The sequence below is a fragment of the Myxine glutinosa genome, chromosome 6 (assembly GCF_964187855.1).
Source record: "Myxine glutinosa chromosome 6, kmMyxGlut1.1, whole genome shotgun sequence".
Classification (NCBI taxonomy): domain Eukaryota; kingdom Metazoa; phylum Chordata; class Myxini; order Myxiniformes; family Myxinidae; genus Myxine; species Myxine glutinosa.
This window is the reverse complement of record NC_136266.1, coordinates 26,818,893-26,838,194: the sequence shown is the minus strand read 5'-3', so window position 1 is coordinate 26,838,194 and position 19,302 is coordinate 26,818,893. Positions and strand designations below refer to the sequence as shown.

The 19,302-nt window shown below is 45.2% G+C and overlaps 1 long non-coding RNA gene across 1 annotated transcript in view; it reads right to left on the bottom strand.

Annotated features, from left to right (window-relative positions):
• LOC137429158 (uncharacterized) overlaps positions 1–19,302 on the bottom strand; it is a 960,590-nt gene that overhangs the window by 314,688 nt on the left and 626,600 nt on the right. The window contains exon 5 of the long non-coding RNA XR_010984817.2: positions 7,543–7,747. This is a non-coding gene — a long non-coding RNA (uncharacterized LOC137429158). The remainder of the gene's footprint in view (positions 1–7,542; positions 7,748–19,302) is intronic.

Sequence of the window (19,302 nt, the reverse complement as noted above, 5' to 3'; positions counted from 1 at the left end):
AAGGGGAGAGGAGACTGGGGAAGGGGGAGAGGAGACTGGGGGAGGGGGAGAGGAGACTGGGGGAGCGGGAGAGGATACTGGGGGAGCGGGAGAGGAGACTGGGGGAGCGGGAGAGGAGACTGGGGGAGCGGGAGAGGAGACTGGGGGAGCGGGACAGGAGACTGGGAGAGCGGGACAGGAGACTGAGAGAGCGGGACGGGAGACTGGTGGAGCGGGAGAGGAGACTGGTGGAGCGGGAGAGGAGACTGGGGGAGCGGGAGAGGAGACTGGTGGAGCTGGAGAGGAGACCGGGGGAGGAGAGAAGAGACCGAGGGAGGGGATAGGAGACCGAGGGAGGGGGAGAGGAGACCGAGGGAGGGGGGAGAGGAGACCGAGGGAGGGGGGAGAGGAGACCGAGGGAGGGGAGAGAGGAGACCGAGGGAGGGGGAAGAGGAGACCGAGTGAGGAGGAGAGGAGACCGAGTGAGGAGGAGAGGAGACTGAGGGAGGGGAGAGGTGACCGAGGGAGGGGGAGAGGAGACAGTGGGTGAGGGGAGCGGGGGGAGGGGGAGAGGAGACTTGGGGAAGGGGAGAGGAGACTAGGGGAAGGGGAGGGGAGACTGAGGGAGAGGAGACGAGACTGGGGGGGGGGAGGAGGAGACTGGGGGAGGAGGAGAGGAGACTGGGGGAGGAGGAGAGGAGACTGGGGGAGGAGGAGAGGAGACTGGGGGAGGAGGAGAGGAGACTGGGGGAGAGGGAGGGCAGACTGGGGGAGGGGGAGGAGGAGAGGAGACTGGGGGAGGGGGAGAGGAGACTGGGGGAGGGGGAGAGGGGACTGGGGGAGGGGGAGAGGGGACTGGGGGAGGGGGAGAGGGGACTGGTGGAGGGGGAGAGGACACCAGGGGAGGGGGAGAGGAGATTGGGTGAAGGGGGTGGGGAGAAGAGACTGGGTGAATGGGTAGAGGAGAGTTAGGGAAGGGGAGTGGAGACTGAGACTGAGGGAGAGGAGACTGGGGGAGGGGGGGAGGAGACTGGGGGAGGGGGGAGAGGAGACTGGGGGAGGGGGAGAGAAGTGAGGAGGAGTTTGAAAGGAATGACGGGAGAGTAGTAAAGCAACACCCACTCTCCCCCGTGTGTGTGCCCCATTCTCCCCCAGGTGTGTGCCCCAATCTCCCCCGTGTGTGTGACCCACTCTCCCCCGTGTGTGTGACCCACTCTCCCCCATGTGTGTGACCCACTCTCCCCCGTGTGTCCATAACTTTTTTCTCTCTGGGCCAATTCTTTTCAAATCTACACCAGCCTCCATGTGGACCCAAATTTTAGCTTGATCTTATGTCCTTTCATATTAAAAAAAAACACATCATCCCCATTGACCCACAGATGGCCTCCAAAGTCCCCCATGAACAACATCATCGAGTCCAAAATCAAACACACTTTATTTAAATAATTGTGAATGTGAAACTGCATTCTTTTAACACAATCAAAAACAAAAACAGTGTTTAAAAACAAAATCTGTTTCGTAACAAAACAATCGTGCCAGGGCAGTCAGGCTATCAGTGTTACTTGGTGCTCTTGACCAGTTGATTTTTAGTGGCACTGGTTGGCAGAAGCTTCCGGTGATGCTCAAAGACCTGGTAGAGGAGCTGGCGCTGCTGGGCATTCTTGGTGAGGACTTCATTAAAGTCAGTAGCCAATTTGATTGCACGTTCTGTATAGTCGTTCACCACCTTCAGCTCACGAACAGTCTTGTACGCTGCAATGTTGTCATCAGCTCGAACCATGTGTGTACTGCGTCCGTCAGGAACTCCTGTGACAAATGAAGTGACTCAAAGAGGTTGAGCGAGCGCTGTGTGACAAACTGTGCCACGGGAAGGTTCCGGAACTCAGGGATCTTGTTTGGAGCCATACGTCAAACATCTTCTGGGAGTGGATCTCTCTGCAAAGCATTGACGATAGCCCCCTTATCTTCATCAGTGCGGTCATCGCTGAACAAAGGCAGTGCTGCAAGGTTCTCACTTAGGTACTACAAGTGCTACAACTTAGGTACCTCTCCCAGGAGCCAAAGTGAGTCTCGCAAACTCTCGGTCGTCTTCACGAGGTTGGACAGTCTCCAGGTGTTGTTGAAGGTTATGGACAACAAGAGTACGGCGAGATTCCAGCCATGCTTTCTCTGATGCACTCAAACTACCTGCACCAGCCTCGTCGCTATCAAGAGCATCAAACTTTGACTTGTCGATAACATCCCACTGTGACTTGATTCGACGAAAAAGCTCAATCTCTGGTCCCTTTGAGGTAAAGAAAGTATCGAAGACAAGAATTGTCTGAGAAGAAACAAAGTTATGGACACCAGAAATTTCACCGAATGCTGTCACACAGAGTACTTTTAGAGGGTTCTGGGAGACCACTTATTCTTGTTGGATTGCCATAAAACTTTTACTGTGTTATTTTTTCATCTAACCCCCTAGAATGACCGTGTGTGCGATATGAATGAATGAATGAATAAAATATGAATGATCGTTTTAAGGCCATTTTCCCCGCTAGAGCGGGGGTTAGCCTTGCGGGCCCCATGACTATCATGGTTCCCTGTTTGAGGCAATGTTTTTATGGCCGGATGCCCTTCCTGACGCCAACCCTTAGTCGCCTCTTACGATGCGCAGGGATACAGTGTACCTATTCTAAACCGGGGTACACACCGTGAAAATGAGAAACGTGAAAAAAACGTGAAAACGTGAAACAAAGAAAAAAAATACGACATAAAAATTGGCCACCCGAATTCACATGTTATCAGAAGTAAATAAATTGTGTAGATTACATCCATTTGAGGATCTGATTAATTGCCAGGAACCATTTTGTAAAACAGAATGTGCAGGTGCAGCATCTAACCCAATATGTCCAAATGTCACACACGTCCATACCTGTGGGATTCCCATGGGTGACCCCATGAATGTAAAGGATAATTCTAATGGATTCTAAATGGTGATTCCAAAGGTTTAGAAAGTGCAATTCCAAAAAGTTCTAACGGGTAATTCTAGGGGGTTCCAAAGGTTTATTGTAAAGGTTTACAAAATGTAATTCTAATAGGGTTCCAAAGACTGTTTATATGTGATTATTAAAGGTAATTCTAATGGGTTTTGTGCGTTTCTCGGCTTTGCCAATTTCATATTAAAATGCCAAACGGAACCTCTTCCTTCAGACACTGGTGCGTTTTTGTCCCCGTCGCACAGCGTAGCGAAAGGGGGACTATGGCTTTCCCCTCCGTCCGTGTGTCCGTGCGTGCGTGCGTGTGTGCGTGCGGGCTTGCGTGTTTGTGTGCGGGCGTGCGTAAGCGAAGGACCGCATTCGAATTTGGTGTGTGGGTGCAACCCACGTCAAAATCCAAGATGGCCGCCGCCATGTATGTCTGATGCCATGTATGTCTTAACCTTGTGAGATGAATATCTTGAAAAATAAGCGAAGTACCAACGTCTAATCTGGTGTGTGGGTGTATCTAGGCATAAAGAAGAACGCTATTGAAAATTGGGTCGCCACGTCAAAATCCAAGATGGCCGCCACCATATATATGTCTGAAACGTGTGAGCGAAATATCTCGAAAAATAAGCGAAGTACCAACTGCTAATCTGGTGTGTGGGTGTATCTAGGCACAAGGAAGAACGCTGTTTAAAATTGGGTCGCCACGTCAAAATCCAAGATGGCCGCCGCCATGTATGTCTGAACCTTGTGAGATGAATATCTTGAAAAATAAGCGAAGTACCAACTTCTAATATGGTGTGTGGGTGTATCTCGGCATAAGGAAGAACGCTATTGTAAATTGGGTCGCCAGGTCAAAATCCAAGATGGCCGCCACCATATATATGTCTGAAACTTGTGAGCATAATATCTTGAAAAATAAGCAAAGTACCAACTTCTAATCTGGTGTGTGGGTGTATCTAGGCATAAGGAAGAACGCTATTGAAAATTGGGTCGCCACGTCAAAATCCAAGATGGCCACCGCCATGTATGTCTGAACCTTGTGAGTGGAATATCTTGAAAAATAATTGAAGTACCAACTTCTAATCTGGTGTGTGGGTGTATCTAGGCATAAGGAAGAACTCTATTGAAAATTGGGTGGCCACGTCAAAATCCAAGATGGCCGCCGCCATGTATGTCTGAACCTTGTGAGCGGAATATCTTGAAAAATAAGCGAAGTACCAACTTCTAATCTGGTCGGTGGGTGTATCTAGGCATAAGGAAGAACGCTATTGAAAATTGTGTGGCCACGTCAAAATCCAAGATGGCCGCCTCCATGTATGTCTGAACCTTGTGAGCGAAATATCATATCATAGCATGTTTTCTGCGTCTTCCACTTTGTCAACTCACATCACTTCACCGACGGGGGACCTAGGCGTAACGCTTGTTATTTTTAATTTATGGTTAAAAAGTCGAATTTTCTTGGGATTTGGTTGGGTTGAGTCTTAAACAATGTCAGTGGCAGTCAAAAATGATTTAAAAAAATTATCTCACAAGAATAGATCATGGAAGAGCCGAAAATGCTTTAGCTTTGTGAGGCCTCAAAGCACAGAACTTTTTAACATTAATAAAATCAAAACATGAGACCCCACAAACAAACCACTTTTTATGGCATAGCCCGTATTGCAAAGCCATCTAGAACAGTGTTTGTTTGTCCATATGTTCGTGTATGTATGTCCCTCACAAACGTACACCAATTAGAGCTGAGGATCTGGTCACATGACTGGGATGATGTGATGCGATTACGTCTGTGATGTCATTACGGTGTACAACGGCTGACGCCACACACCGCCATTTTGATTTCTATGCCGTTCAGACCGAACATATTGTCGAACCTGTCATATATCATCACAATCGCCATGCTCTACCTTTAGGTTTTTCATTCAGTGTGAAACACAAACAAACCCATTGTTCAAATGACCATCAAATATCGAAAGCATCGGCATTTCGGGTCTTCCAACAACACAGCACGTAAAGGCCTTCGGCTTCATGCCTTCATGCCTCACCTTCAGGCCACTTTGGACAAATTAGCCCAGGTTTCATAATACAGCAGTATCTTTTTCGTTATAACAATAATAATAACTAGCCGAAACCCGTGGAACATCCACGGAAGGGAGGATGTGGTGAAAATGAATGGATTCGTAATAGAATCGGCATAGCACCACTCTGGGATTGTCCCCTCAGTGGACGGCTTGCTGTCGCCTTCGACTGTCCAATCAGCGGACGGCTTGCTTCGCCTTCACCCAGCAGACGCCAATACGATGGCGTCGTAAGATGGCGTCGTATCGGCAGTTAATCGGATGCTTTTGGGCCCCAACGTCGGCTAATTCAGATTTTTCGAGTATGCCTGTACTTGATAAACAAAGAGCGCGGTTCGTAGATCGTAAATCTATTAGTGCCGTGGGCATCGGGTCACTGGGTGCGGCGGAAAAGGGATATCAAAGTCGAGTCCTTACGGTATTATTATATAGACTAGCCGAAACCCGTGGAACATCCACGGAAGGGAGGATGTGGTGTATGGATAGAGTGTACCATTATGGATGGCATAGGGGAGCGCTCATGGGATCTTCTTCTTCCGTTGAGCTCCAATTTTTTCTCTTTAAGTTAAGTCCAATCAGTCCTCTCTGCTCGAAGTGCTCAGGCCATGCCTTCCCGCTCTCATACTTTTATTTCCATTTGGTGTAGAAAGAGATTGACATATCGTTTGTCTGTTTTCAGCTCGTTATCTTTAAGCTTCCTTACGTCTCGCCACCTGCTACACCTCTCTGAGTTACGAGGATTTATGCAACGTACCCTGAGTATCGCAACGTCACTCCATTTAACTTTATTAAAATGACGATAAAGACGTTTCCTTATATATCCTAAATTAAAATGTTCAAGGGAATAAAAAGACCATTTGGTTCACACCACTCGACTGTCCAATCAGCGGACGGCTCGCTTCGCCTTCGCCCAGCAGATGCCAATACGATGGCGTCGTAAGATGGTGTCGTATCGGCAGTTAATCGGATGCTTTTGGGCCCCAACGTCGGCTAATTCAGATTTTTCGAGTGTGGCTGTACGTGATAAACAAAGAGCGCGGTTCGTAGATCGTAAATCCATTAGTGCCGTGGGCATCGGGTCACTGGGTGCGGCGTAAAAGGGATAACAAAGTCGAGTCCTTACGCTATTATTATATAGCTAAAAAAAAAAAAAAAATTATATATAGATAATTATTATATCGATAATCGTAACATTATTAACATTAATAGAAATAATATAGTAAATATAATTGTAACACGGCAATCCCTTTGTCATGACTGCAAAGTTTGAAGCGGTGTATGGTTCATTGATGACTCAAAACAAATAGAATAAACCAGTGTCTCAGTGCAATGTCTTTATTGTCCCCCGTCGCACCACGGAGCGAAAGGGAGACTATGGTTTTCCCCTCCGTCCGTGTGTCCGTCCGTGTGTGCGGGCGTGTGTGCGTGCGTGCGTAAGCGAAGGACCGCATTCGAATTTGGTGTGTGGGTGCAACCCATGTCAAAATCCAAGATGGCCGCCGCCATGTATGTCTGATGCCATGTATGTCTGAACCTTGTGAGCGGAATGTCTTGAAAAATAAGCGAAGTACCAACTTCTAATCTGGTGTGTCGCTGTATCTAGGCATAAGGAAGAACCCGATTGAAAATTGGGTCGCCAAGTCAAAATCCAAGATGGCCGCCGCCATGTATGTCTGAGCCTTGTGAGCAGAATATCTTGGAAAAATAAGCAAAGTACCAACTTCTAATCTGGTGTGTGGGTGTATCGAGGCACAACGAAGAAGGCTGTTGAAAATTGGGTCGCCACGTCAAAATCCAAGATGGCCGCCACCATATATATGTCTGAACCTTGTGAGCGAAATATCTTGAAAAATAAGCGAAGTACCAACTCCTAATCTGGTGTGTGGGTGTATCGAGGCATAAGGAAGAACCCTATTGAAAATTGGATCGCCACGTCAAAATCCAAGATGGCCACCGCCATGTATGTCTGAACCTTGTGAGCGGAATATCTTGAAAAATAAGCGAAGTACCAACTCCTAATCTGGTGTGTGGGTGTATCTAGGCATAAGGAAGAACGCTATTGAAAATTGTGTCGCCACTTCAAAATCCAAGATGGCCGCCACCATATATATGTCTGAACCTTGTGAGCGAAATATCTTGAAAAATAAGCGATGTACCAACATCTAATCTGGTGTGTGGGTGTATCTAGGCATCAGGAAGAAACCTATTGAAAATTGGATTGCCACGTCAAAATCCAAGATGGCCACCGCCATGTATGTCTGAACCTTGTGAGCGGAATTTCTTGAAAAATAAGCGATGCACCAACTTCTAATCTGGTGTGTTGGTGTATCTAGACATAAGGAAGAACGTTATTGAAAATTGTGTCACCACGTCAAAATCCAAGATGGCCCCCTCCATGTATGTCTGAACCTTGTGAGCGAAATATCATATCACAGCATGTTTTCTGCGTCTTCCACTTTGTTTTCATGGTAACAGACAGCTTAGATACTTACAGTGATTCTAAATAATTTTACACTTACATTATTTGCTCCCCATGTCATATGATCCTCTTCAAGTGAAGTATCAAACAAGTCCGGCTGCACCGCTGGTGGACTTTTCGTCTTGCTTTCTTCTTTTCAAGAAACACTCGCCTCTCCAAATATCCACACTTGCACCCACTCACGTAACCACAGCACCGACGCTGGTAACTTGCAGCGATTCATGTATACCAGAGACCTGTGTGGCCTGAGAAACAACATGGAGAGAAAAAAGCAAAACCCATCAGAATTACCCTTTAGAACCCTGTAGAATGATCCTTTCGAACATTAGAACACTCTTGGATTCAAACCCAGGCTAAGGGGTGTTGCAAAATAAATGATACTTTTTTTTCTCCAAAGATGAAATGAAGTTTCAATCAGATGAAAATCCAGCCAAAGGCTTCATTTCATTCAAAAATTAAAAGCTCACTTTTAATATGCGTCAATATGTCCACCATTAGCTTCAGAAACCATTTGAAGTCGACTTATAAAAAATTTCACCGTATTCACGAACATTAGTTGCAAATATGACGGACACAACATGCAGGCAAAGTGCGCGACACGTCATGATGACGCAAGCAAAATTTGAATTAAAAAATCGCGGACATGTGGTCAATACAATCTGGGAGGGGAAAAGTATCATTTATTTTGCAACACCCTACAGACAGCTCACAGGTGAGTGTAGGAGCTTGGGACAATAAGGGGAAAGAAAGAAGTGTGGTTAAAAAAACAATGGTGATATTCATCCCCTCTTTACCACGTAACATTTCTTGGCTTCATTGGCAACTGTGTTTGAGGATAGTTGGACGGGTAGCACGGTGTAGTGGTGTTGTTTGCTGTCTGAATGTTGAAAACACAAAGTATGCAGTCTGATTTTCACCTGCCTGACTGCACTCTTATTCTGACATTGTTTCTTATTTGTGACATTTATTTAACGACACCTTTGCAAAATCTTTATTTTCTGCAGGAATGCTGAGCCTCAAGTGCAAAATGTATCTGTTGCTGAAGAGCTGCCAACTGGTGAGTTTTGAGAATTAATCTTCATAAAATATATTATTATCTCATTTACAGGTACAAGAAGAGACACCTGAAAATATTTGTTGTTGTTTTGTTTCTTTTTCAATTTGCCGGTGGTGGCTGCTTGTCCCTCATGACAGTGACACAAACAACTTCCTCTCACCACAGCAACCTTTCCCATGCATGCTCCAAACCAAATTGAGCATCACCTCAACCAATACAAAACAATACTGATTGGTAATATTAGTGGTGGAGGAGTAAGGCAAGGATTAAAATGGACAGACAAGATGATGGAATAGATGAGGAAGTTAAAGATCGAGCTGCTGGAAAAACATTTGAATGGCGTTCCCGAAGAGGCAACCTCTGGATCATAGATGGTACCAGATGATGGTGAGAAAGCAAATCAATTTCAATGAAAATGTAAAACGACATGATCAATGAGGTGGAGGAAACGCTGAAAGCAAGCAAGTAGTAGGTTTGGATTGGGAAGGATTAATGTTCCATAAATATTGTCATGTGGATGGCTCTATTAAGACAAAGCACCCACGGATGACAATCGAGCTTACTTTGAGGCGACGACCAAATACGGATTTCACTCGACAAGCACTGGAGGAAAAGAGAAGAAGAAGCGGCGAAGCTTTACCTGACACGACCCGCGCACAGTCTTCAACCCTACAGGAAATTAAACTCACGAACAAGGATTTTATATGTACAAAAATAAGACGGCTTTATTGCCGGACCCCGTGAACAAAGAGCACGATATCTAAAACCCATAATGAGCGCTTCTATATACAGACTTCTAACATGTACAGATGGGGAGGATATGAACGAAAATGCGTCGTTGTGTGTTCTGTGTGGTGTGAGCTTAGCTCTGTCTGGTTGAGGTGTGTCGGGGATCGTCAGGCTCGTTGGCGTCGTCCAGGCCCCAACCGTTCAAACCCGCCGCGGCACTGGTGTTGGCGGGAAGAAAAGCCACCGTCCACCGTTCATGCTCTACTCGGCCCCCACTGAGCCACTCATTCGCCCCGGCCTCGTCCGCTGGCGTGCCACCGGCCCTCTGCGCGACTCGAACGGGTCGCGTGCAGCTCGCTCCTCCGGCCGTGCCTGGCTCCGAGCGCAGTCGTCCGACGCAATTCAATCTTTCAATCCTGACAAATCTCACTCTCACTATGTCTCTCCAAAAAGACCGACTGGACAACCCTCCCATCTACTTTCTGAACAATCTTCTCCAAGAAGTTCTGTCGCTCAAGCTTTTGGGTCTCACGATCTGCCATGATCTTTCCTTGGGAAACCACATTTCAAATCTGGCCTCCAAAGCCAGTCGCCGACTGGGCATCCTCCGTTATGCGAAGGTCCTTCCTTGGCACACCTGAGCTCCTCACCACATACAAGGCTTTCATCCGCAGTTCAATGGAATACAGCTCTCCCCTCTGGGCTGTTGCTCCTGCCTCACACCTAGCTCTTCTTCACGCTGTTGAAACCAAAGTGTTCAGAATCATTGGAATGTCCCGCGATGAAGCTAACTCCGAGGGCCTTTCACTCACTCACCGCAGGCAGGTAGGTGGTCTTTCTATCTTCTACCGACTCCTATCCGGCCTAGCTCCCCCAGCTCTACCTGTGCTCTGTCCCCCAAATATTCCTGCTGGACACACAAGATCTGCCAGCAATCCTCTTCGGGTGAAACTGCCAAAATCAAGACTCTCTGCTCACCTTCACTCCTTCATTCCTCTTTTCTCCTGCCTCTGGAACAAACTCGCACACATTTGAACATGGTGATATTTAGCCCATTTATATTTTTGTTTGATATCTGTCACAATATCTGTTTGATGGTCATTTTGCCTGTTTTTCCAGGATCTTTTCTCCATCATGGTGAAGATAAGGTTGCTGTCAGCCCAAACTTTCATGGTTATTTTGCCCCTCATGTTGAATATGATGAGAGTACTTCCAATGATGAGAGTGCTGCCAGTGATGACTATGCAGAGTACAATGTGGGGCAGGTCGTGGTAAGCAGTACATTTCATTATCTTTTCCAATAATAGCTCGGTTTGCGTCAGGGTTGCATTCCTTGAAAGTGTGACGATGATCAAACGACGTAAATCAAAACAATTTGTATGCCTCCGCCGACGAAGTCGCTGGAGGCATTATGTTTTCAGGTTATCCGTCCGGAGGTCTGTCCGTCCATTTCACCATCCCATCCGTAAGTCCATGATAGGAATTCGTTACCGCGTTAACATTAGAAGGGCTGAAGGGATCTTTGTCATACTTGATGCAGGTATGTATAATGAGTTAAAGATGAACTGATTCGATTTTGGGGTCAAAGGGCAAAGATCAGAGGTCATGTTAGGTAAAACTCCTGTTACAGTGATAACTTGTGAACCAGTGATGTGATTCTGACCAAAGTTAGTACAAGTTTGTATTATGACGTAAAGGTGAACTTGTTTGATTTTGGCATCAAGAGGTCAAAGGGCAAAGTCTGTGATTGGTCTATAAGTTGAGAATGACTGAAGTGATCTAATTCAAACTTGGCACAGGTAGTATGTATAATGATGTAAAGATTAACCGATTAGATTTTTGGGTAAATAGGTCAGAGGTCATGTTAAGTAAAAATTATGTTGCTGCACCAACTCGTGAACCAGTAATGGGATTTTGAACAAACTTGGTATTATTATATTCGAGCAGAAGTACCCGGCATTGCCGGACGGTGGAGGGGAGGGACAAGGGGAGGGGAGGAGAGGGGGGAGGGAGGGGAGAAGAGGGGGGAGGGGAAGGAGGGGGAGGAGGGGGGAGGTGGGGTAAGGGTGGAAGGGGGAGGGTAAGGGAGAAAGGGGAGGGGGTAGGGTGTAGGGGGAGGGGAGGGGAGGGGGTAGGGTGTAGGGGGAGGAAATCCTTCCGATGCCCATTGTAGTCTTTATAATATTGTCGTGCGATTCCCTCAATTAACACTGAGACAACCACGGAAGGCTTAAAGCAAGCTTTAACTTCGAGGTGACTATCAAATGCGGATTTTCTATACGTGCAGAGAAAGAAAGGCAAGGGCAAGCTGCAGAGCGCTTATTGTCCCCCGTTGCACTGCGGAGCGAAAGGGGGACTATGGTTTTCCCCTCCGTCCGTGTGTCCGCCCGTCCGTCCATGCGTGCGTGCGTGCGTGCGTAAGCGAAGGACCGCATTCGAATTTGGTGTGTGGGTGCAACCCACGTCAAAATCCAAGATGGCCGCCACCATGTATGTCTGATGCCATGTATGTCTGAACCTTGTGAGCTGAATATCTTGAGAAATAAGCAAAGTACCAACTTCGAATCTGGTGTGTGGGTGTATCGAGGCACAAGGAAGAACGCTATTGAAAATTGGGTCGCCACGTCAAAATCCAAGATGGCCGCCGCCATGTTTCTCTGAACCTTGAGATGAATATCTTGAAAAATAAGCGAAGTACCAACTTCGAATTTGGTGTGTGGGTGCAACCCACGTCAAAATCCAAGATGGCCACCGCCATGTATGTCTGATGCCATGTATGTCTGAACCTTGTGAGCTGAATATCTTGAAAAATAAGCGAAGTACCAACTTCTAATTTGGTGTGTGGGTGTATCTCGGCATAAGGAAGAACGCTATTGAAAATTGGGTCGCCACGTCAAAATCCAAGATGGCCACCTTGCGTCTTCCACTTTGTCAACTCGCGTCACTTCACCGACGGGGGACCTAGGTGTAACGCTTGTTTGTACGATCCCACTGGGCAGTCTTCCAACCTGCAAAAAGTAACTCAATCGGGAACAGGTTTAAAATGTACAGAAAATAACGAACGTGTTTATTCAAAAAAATATCGGGAACAAGAAAATGCGACGTGAAACTAAAACAAAATTCCTATCGTGGAGCGCTGCCGCACCAGACTTAAACGCAGACAAAGTGATAGATAAAAAGAACTGGAAAATAATTGTGTTGAATTTAATTGTGAGGACTTAGCTCCGATCACTGGTAGGATCACTGGTGGGAATGATGATTCCCCCCACCATAGGTATTTGCTTTCTTCTTTGGAACTACACCCAATTTCGATGAAAATTGACCACAACCTTCGTCAACCGTGATGCATCAACGTTTGTTCACGGCATGAATGAATTAGGGTTGAAGGTGATGTACGGGGTGTTTGACCCCCTAAAATAGGTATTTGCGCTCTCCTCCGAAACTTCAAACGCAATTTTGTGAAGCTTGATCACAACTTTCATCACCCATGATGTACCAATGTTTGTTAAAAGCATTATATTAGAAAAATCAGGGTCGAAGCAGGTATATGGGTGGTTGGGTGGGGGCATTGCCCCCCTAAAAAGAGTTTTTTTTGTTTGTTTAAAGCCTTATGATTACGTTAGTATGATTCTACATGCTGCCCTTTCTTCTAGCAATTGTTAAATTTGTTTGAAATCGGTGTTACTGGTAAAAAATACCTTCAGTCAGTGAAGTATACTGCTTTATTCTACCAGGTGAGCACCCAGAGGTATTGCCCCTATTTTTAAAAGCAGCATTATATTCTCCACATAATCTCTATTTGAACATAGCACAATGTGTACACTTTAACAAAAAAATCATTGGTCATGATCGGCCCCTTCTGATTGGGGGCCTGGCACCGAGGCGCCATAGCAGCCATTGTAAACCCGGCCCTGGAGCTCCAAATATTCCCCGATATGTAGAATGTAGATCTACTGGTGCATGTGTGACAATTGGAATATAATTGAAATTCAGCATTGATTGCTTTTAAGACTATTTTCTATATCTGTATATTAACCACACCCCCAACTTTTAACTTTTTTGCTGATAAAAAGCACGGTTATTGTCCCCCGTCGCACCGCGGAGCGAAAGGGGGACTATGGTTTTCCCCTCTGTCCGTCCGTGCGGGCATGCGTGCATGCGTGCGTGCGTGCGCGAAGGACCGCATTCGAATTTGGTGTGTGGGTGCAACCCACGTCAAAATCCAAGATGGCCGCCACCATGTATGTCTGACGCCATGTATGTCTGAACCTTGTGAGCGGAATATCTTGAAAAATAAGCGAAGTACCAACTTCTAATCTGGTGTGTGGGTGTATCTAGGCATAAGGAAGAACGCTATTGAAAATTGGGTCGCCACGTCAAAATCCAATATGGCCGCCGCCATGTATGTCTGAACCTTGTGAGCGGAATATCTTGAAAAATAAACGAACTACTAACATCTGGTGTGTGGGTGTATCTACGCATAAGGAAGAAAGCTATTGAAAATTGGGTCGCCAGGTCAAAATCCAAGATGGCCGCCGCCATGTGTGTCTGAACCTTGTGAGGGGAATATCTTGAAAAATAAACGAACTACTAACTTCTAATCTGGTGTGTAGGTGTATCTAGGCATAAGGAAGAAGGCTATTGAAAATTGGGTCACCACGTCAAAATCCAAGGTGGCCGCCACCATATATATGTCTGAACCTTGTGAGCAAAATATCTTGAAAAATAAACGAGCTGCTAACATCTGACCTGGTGCGTGGGTGTATCTACGCATAAGGAAGAATGCTATTGAAAATTGGGTCGCCAGGTCAAAATCCAAGATGGCCACCGCCATGTATGTCTGAACCTTGTGAGGGGAATATCTTGAAAAATAAACGAACTACTAACTTCTAATCTGGTGTGTGGGTGTATCTACGCATAAGGGAGAACGCTATTGAAAATTGGGTCGCCACGTCAAAATCCAAGATGGCCGCCTTGCGTCTTCCACTTTGTCAACTCGCATCACTTCACCGACGGGGGACCGAGGCGTAACGCTTGTTACACCAGAAAATACAGTATTATGTGTCAATCAGTGCCAAAAAATCTCAATTTAATCCATTTTAAATTCAGGTTGTGACACCAAAAAATGTTTTTAAAAAGTCAAGTGTGTGAATACTTTCTGAAGGCACTGTATCAGGAATAAACAGCCTTGTCCTCGCTTTGCTCGCCTTAGGCCGAATAAAGCCACATATACTTAATATCCAATTATTTAGATGACGGGGTTTCTTTTTCAGTTGAGAAAAAACTTTTGTGTTGCACACCATAACTTATTTGATGAATGCAAATGTATTTTATGAGTTTCGAGTCAAACCTTGGTCGTTGCATCAGTGAGTGCTTGTTTGGAATGTGCTTGTTATGCAAATGTAAGTATTCGATTGCGACAAATGTATAGGATTCGGTCACAAATACATTTGTTTTGCTTCTTTGCAGATATCACATGACAAGACTGACTTCAATGTGGGAAGCAGTCCACCAACCTTTGCAAGGTAAACATTGGTTTCCCTTCTGACTGCGATGCTTCGGAAGGATCCACTGACTGTGGCGGTGAGGGATTGATAGTTTTGAACTGCAGTGTTTTATTTGCATGAACAAGAATGGAACACACATGCTGGGGTTACTGATCTCTTGTTATTGTGGATCAAAATGCAATTGCTCACCAGTGGAGGTTTTTCCTGATCGTGTTCATATTTGATTCCAACACATACATTGTTTTGCAGGAGATTTTGAACCACACGTGGTTCAAGGAAAATGGACTGTGATGGATTATTTCAGGTAACTGGCACTCCTTTTGTTCTGTTTTTACATCTTCCATTCTTATTATTCTCCGCAACATTGAGTCTCATGGAAAAGCATGGTGATGGAGAGCGTGAACTGATAATAGGGCAGCAGAGCAAATCTTGAACAAAATAAACATGAACTTCCGGTTCCAGGTCCGAGTGCATTTGACTTGAATCGTGCCATGTGTCTTTCCCGTTTATCAAAGCGAAGTGTTCGGGCCAGATCCGTTGTCTCTCCATGTTTGTAGCTCTGCCATGGTCGGTGGGTGCAGGTTATCTTGTTTCACTCCTGTCTGTCTATTTGTTTGTTTGTCTGTGAACAGGATATATCAGAGAGTTGTGGATGGATTCGGAGAAATTTGGTGGAGAGGTTGAGTGTGTGACAAGGATGAAATGATGAAATTTTGGTTAAGATTCGGATCTGAGATTTTTTTCAAAGTGATTTCTCACAATTGAGTGATAAGCTTGGGCTAAAACCGATATGTAGCAGAATTGATTCAAATTTGGTGAATATCCAAATCCCAATACGAGAATTTTTAAAGTTTAGTGATTTTTTTTTACCATTGAGTGATAACGGCGAAAACCGATATTTAGCATGATATTTTGGACGAGTTACAACAAAACTCGATGCATGATTTGTATGGGTGACAAGAACAAGCCAATTTGATTTGGCTTCACGTCTGGAATCGGATCCGGCCTATTGGTGGGATACAAAACATAAACTGCTGAACCTTTCAGAGATGTTGGCTCTTCCGAATGCCCATTATAGTCTTTATAATATTGTCGTGCGATTACCTCAATTAACACTGAGAGAACCATGGTAGGCTTAAAGCAAGCTTTAACTCCGAGGCAACTATCAAATGCGCATTTTCTATACGTGCAGAGAAAGAAAGGGAAGGGCAAGCTGAAGAGCGCTTACTTGTACGATCCCACTGGGCAGTCTTCCAACCTGCAAAAAGTAACTCAAACGGGAACAGGTTTAAAATGTACAGAAAATAATGAGTGTTTATTCAAAAAAATATCGGTGACAAGAAAACGCGACGTGAAACTAAAACAAAATACCTATCGTGGAGCGCTCCCGCACCAGACTTAAACACAGACAAAGTGATAGATAAAAAGAACTGGAAAATAATTGTGTTGGATTTAATTGTGAGGACTTAGCTCCGATCACTGGTAGGATCACTGGTGGGAATGATGATTCCCCCCACCATAGGTATTTGCTTTCTTCTTTGGAACTACACCCAATTTCGATGAAAATTGACCACAACCTTCGTCAACCGTGATGCATCAACGTTTGTTCACGGCATGAATGAATTAGGGTTGAAGGTGATGTGCGGGGTATTTGACCCCCTAAAATAGGTATTTGCGCTCTCCTCCGAAACTTCAAACGCAATTTTGTGAAGCTTGATCACAACTTTCATCACCCATGATGTACCAATGTTTGTTAAAAGCATTAGAAAAATCAGGGTCGAAGCAGGTATAAGGGGGGTGGTTGGGTGGGGGGCATTGCCCCCCAAAAAGATTTTGTTTTGTTTGTTTAAAGCCTTATGATTACGTTAGTATGATTCTACATGCTGCCCTTTCTTCTAGCAATTGTTAAATTTCTTTGAAATAGGTGTTACTGGTAAAAAATACCTTTAGTCAGTGAAGTATACTGCTTTATTCTACCAGGTGAGCACCCAGAGGTATTGCCCCTATTTTTAAAAGCAGCATTATATTCTACACATAATCTCTATTTAAACATAGCACAATGTGTACACTTTTTTTTTTAAATCATTGGTCATGATCGGCCCCTTCTGATTGGTGGCCTGGCACCGAGGCGCCATAGCAGCCATTGTAAACCCGGCCCTGGAGCTCCAAATATTCCCCGATATGTAGAATGTAGATCTACTGGTGCATGTGTGACAATTGGAATATAATTGAAATTCAGCATTGATTGCTTTTAAGACTTTTTTTCTATATCTGTATATTAAGCACACCCCCAACTTTTAACTTTTTTGCTGATAAAAAGCACGGTTATTGTCCCCCGTCGCACCGCGGAGCGAAAGGGGGACTATGGTTTTCCCCTCCGTCCGTCCGTCCGTGCGTGCATGCGTGCGTAAGCGAAGGACCGCATTCGAATTTGGTGTGTGGGTGCAACCCACGTCAAAATCCAAGATGGCTGCCGCAATGTATGTCCGCCGCCATGTATGTCTGAACCTTGTGAGCGGAATATCTTGAAAAATAAGCGAAGTACCAACTTCTAATCTGGTGTGTGGGTGTACCTAGGCATAAGGAAGAACCCTATTGAAAATTGGGTCGCCACGTCAAAATCCAAGATGGCCGCCACCATATATATGTCTGAACCTTGTGAGCGAAATATCTTGAAAAATAAACGAACTACTAACGTCTAATCTGGTGTGTGGGTGTATCTACGCATGAGGAAGAACGCTATTGAAAATTGGGTCGCCACGTCAAAATCCAATATGGCCACCGCCATGTATGTCTGAACCTTGTGAGCGGAATATCTTGAAAAATAAGCGAAGTACCAACTTCTAATCTGGTGTGTGGGTGTATCTAGGCATAAGGAAGAACGCTATTGAAAATTGGGTCGCCACGTCAAAATCCAAGATGGCCACCTTGCGTCTTCCACTTTGTAAACTCACATCACTTCACCGACGGGGGGACCTAGGCGTCATGCTTCTTTATTGAAAATTGGCCAATTTAAACAAGTCAATTAAAAAATCGCCGTGACCCACGAGTTACCACAACAACGGCCATCTAGCTATGGTAACAGCTTACACAAACAGCTCTCCCGGGCTTATTTCAACCCCGATTTTAATTTTGTTTTCAACTCCAGTCCTACCTGGGGCAGCTTCACACTGGAACACAACAATCCGCTTCGAACGAGATAAAATAATGATTGTAGGTAATAGGCCGTGGACTTGACTAGTCAATAAAATGGTTTTAAAATATTTTCTCACGATTACTCGGTTATTTTATGATGCATGAGGTTACAAGGGACATGTGAGTGTATAAACTATTAATGCATGCATAAATTATTCACAAATCATGAATAACAGGAGTGTTACGGGAGTTTGCAATCTGCTTGGTGTGTTGTAATTTTTGCAAAGTCTAAATATGTCTTGGTATTCCTCGTGCAACAGTTGTGCAGATTGCAGGTCAACAAAAGTGAGTCCGGGTCCGAAGTCGTGTGCCCCCCAAGGTTATTGTGTTCAAGGAATCTCCACCAATGCTGTGTATATATCGTTGTATGCTATCGTTCTGGTTGTTGAAAGAAATAAGGAGTTGTGGCAAGCCCTGCTGACACGAGTATGAAGGTGCAGGGTACAGGTAAGCTAAGGTAAGTTGGTGTAAAGTGTCCTCACACCCTCAGCTTCACTCAAATCTCGTTCCACTCTCACCTCTTTCTCTCCCCTCTTCCTCCCTCTCACCCCCACTCTCTCTCTCTCTCCCAATTGGGGACAACCCCCCAAAATAAGACACCCCAAACAATGTGGGTACAAAGACCTCTCAATGGTGTAGTCCGACTTGTTTAATTATTTCTTACAACAAACTGACACACATTCGGTCAGCCTGTGGGGCTGTAAGTTATCATTGGGGGACCAAACAATTCTGAGTACTCCCATCTATAATTATGCCCACAGGAGCTCATGGTAAGTCTCTCCTCAATGAGAGGTGGGGTTGGGTTAGTTAACAAAATAATGGTAAATACTGTATGTCCAAGGTTTAGCCCAAGTTAAACGAAGTAAACTTCGTCGAAATTAAATTTATTTCCTCCGTCAACCCACTTCTAGGCAGTACGAGGTTAACACTACTTCCCCAATAAATTAACCAAGCTGTCTTCCCCAAATAGCGTGGGTACAAAGACCTTGAGGAAGGTAATCCGATTTATTGGATTATTTCCTACAAACTAACCGACTTGCATTGGTCAAGCCTGTGAGGTAACCATAGGGCTGGCTATAAGTTATCATTGGGGGATCAAATTACTTAGAAGACTCCCAACTACAATGAATGCCCACGGGAGCGAGTGGTAGGTCTCTCCTCTCGGGAGAGGTGGGGTTGGGTTAGTTGACAAAATAATTGCAAGTACTGTCGGGATAAGATCAAGGCAGAGTTTAACAAAGTAAACTCAGTCGAAATTAAATTGATTCCCTCCATCAACCCATTTCTCGGTTGTCTGAGGTTAACACTACCT